The following is a 2906-nucleotide window of genomic DNA, read 5'->3' on the forward strand; positions in this document are numbered from 1 at the left end:
AGAAGAATGAAGCCTCCATAATTCTTCCACTTCCATCGCTTGAATTTGATGCTGGTAAGATTAAAGGGTGCTTCTTAGTTAAACACATGAAAAATAGAGTTGAGAGATTTTGAACTTCTAATCTTAACAAAGATGGTAGGTATCCATTATTATGATGAACTAAATTTCATAAAAACTGTTTTTTTAACGCGGAAATCTCAATATTAATTGATTTTAAAAAAAAAAAAAAATATTGTCGATTAACACTTTAATTTCTTACACATTAACTATTTCCCAGGCATACACAACACACATTATCTATTTTCTTCTTGCACACATGAAGGTAAATTGCCTATTTGGATGGAAATGGTATTTTAATTAAAGAAATTACTTGATTGCATCCCCAGTTTACATCTATCTTTGTGCATCTTATCTAAGTAATCACAAATTGTCACGTGAATTTCTTTTCTTTTGAAAGAAATATTAATTTTATATTTTTTTCAAATTTATTATTTAAGAGGATGCATAGCTGGGTTTGCACCTTTAACTAAGTTTTTAGCTGGTTCATGTGGTGAAAGAAATATGCAAACCTGTGACCCAGGCGGTGATGAAAAGATCTTGATCTACTCCGGTGCGACATATTGCCAGCGATGGATTAAGTGGGCTTGTGTTTTGGTCCCATGTTTTGTGGGAGAGCAAAGGACGTAACAATTGGAGGACTGGGAAACCAACTTCAGCTTCCATGCCAACACAATCCCAAAGCTTCCTCCTCCATCCTCCTTAATGGCCCCAAAACAAATCCTCTCCCATTGAATGTCTATTAAAAACTCTCCCATTTTCATCTACAACATAAGCATCCACTAATTGTCTGCTGCAAGACCATATTTTCTAACCATCATCCCCAACCCACCGCCGCTCAAGAACCCCCCAACTCCAATCGCCGGCAAACAAACCCTGCCGGAAATCCAAGGGTTGACTTTTTCTCGCCAATTCTGTAGTAGAGTTTCGCCCACGGGTTGCCCCAGATTGAACCCATGCACTCTCGTCCTCCATGTTGATGGTAATTGAATTGAGGTTTATCAAATCAATCAACACGAATGGAACGTTTGCGACGTAAGAAAGACCTTCGAAGTCGTGGCCGCCACTACAGTTCGGATCTGGAAGCCATGGCTTTTGCAGCAAATGACTGTGGCTTGAACTTGGGAAGCATGTGATGGTGTGATGATGGCTACTGGTTTAGGAGTTTCGGATCGGAGAATCTGCGGTTGCAATGGAGAAATTTAGAATATAAGAATAAGATGAAGAAGATGGAAGGTGGAATGAGGTTGAATTTGAGTCATTATGTTGGAATGAAGGATTAAACAGTGACAAAATCTTCCATATTATAACCCCAACATCCAAATGTTCTAATGAAAAAAAGAAGAAAGAAAGAGATATGAAACCTAAAACAGCTTCGAAGAAATATTTCTTCTTTAATTTGCTTTTCTTTTCGGCCCTTGTTTTTGATCTTATGCAATTGCAAACAAGTAGTTCTTTATATATAAATAGTGAGTAGACTCAAAAAGTCTCATTTTTGCAAATTCACGTGACTCTCTCTTCTAAATACAATATTTACTGGTTTTACAGAATGATTATTTGTCTTGGGACAATCAATACACCTAGAAGGTATTTCCCGTGCCAAATGTTTTTGTTTCGACTCATCATTCCTGACATAACTTAATGGATAAAGCTCTGGATTAACCATCGCTAAACGCAAATCAACCTTTCCATTTGTCCAAAATCTGATTGGACGACGACAAAGGGTGGCCTAGATAGACAGAATTAGAGTCTACGGGCAAAGGTTTTGGTTTGCAACATAGAGAAAAAGAAAAAATAAAATAAAATAAAACCTCAAATGTGTTAAACTGCTTATACCATGTGTTTTGTTATTGAAGGTCTCGTTCGATAACTATTTCATTTTTTGTTTTTAGTTTTGAAAATTATGTTATTTCTTTGCATTCTTACCATAAATTTGTATCAATCTTAAGTAGAAGAGTTGTATTCTTTAACCAATTTTCCAAAAAAGGAAAAAAAATTGTAAATTACTTTTTTTAATTTTCAAAAATTTGACTTGACTTTTTTGAAAATATTGAGAAAAGAGGTAGAGATAGTCAAGCAGCAAGATTAGTTGATTAGAAAGATGTGTTTTAAGCTTAATTTTTCAAAAAAGCAAAAAAGCAAATGATGATGAATTGACCTAATTATAGTATATTCATATGTTGTATACAAGAAATAATTTATAGGTGAATAACATAGAGACTTAGGGATACATAAGGAAAGTTTTAAAGTTAAGCCTAATGGTAGATACAAATTTTCTAATCTTTCAAATCTCACTAATATATACGGTAATAATTTTAATTCATCTCTTATTGGGTCATTTTTGACTAAGATCCAGAATTTGGACGGCAGGGTGTTAAGGAATAAAACCAAAAATAATATAGATGAGGATAAGAATTTGAGCCAATTGTGGTAGAGAGAAAAAAGATCAAAGAAAAGAAAGATTGGACAAACAAACCAACTTGCCCATCAGCGCTCGAGCGAGCCAAGGCCGTCCTTTCGCTGCGCATGAGGCCGGCGACTTTCATGGTCCAACCATGATCTCAACCCTCATGTGTGGACCGCAAGTAACATTCCAATGCCTTTGATGGAATCCTAGCCGTCCCTCTATAAATGAGGGGGTAGGCACAACCTTAAAGCAAGCAATTTCTTTGCGATTTCAAGCTTACTCTGACCTTTTGTCGATTTACTGATTTGGTGGCATTAAAGATTTGCAGAAACACAGACCGGTCTCTCTTCTTTTGTAGATGTATTCTTCCCAAAATACCAATTCATGAAGGCATGTGAAGTCAGTGAGACTTCCTAATGCAAAATTTTGCCATCACAATAAT

The sequence above is a fragment of the Benincasa hispida genome, chromosome 8 (genome assembly GCF_009727055.1).
Source record: "Benincasa hispida cultivar B227 chromosome 8, ASM972705v1, whole genome shotgun sequence".
In the NCBI taxonomy this organism is placed as follows: domain Eukaryota; kingdom Viridiplantae; phylum Streptophyta; class Magnoliopsida; order Cucurbitales; family Cucurbitaceae; genus Benincasa; species Benincasa hispida.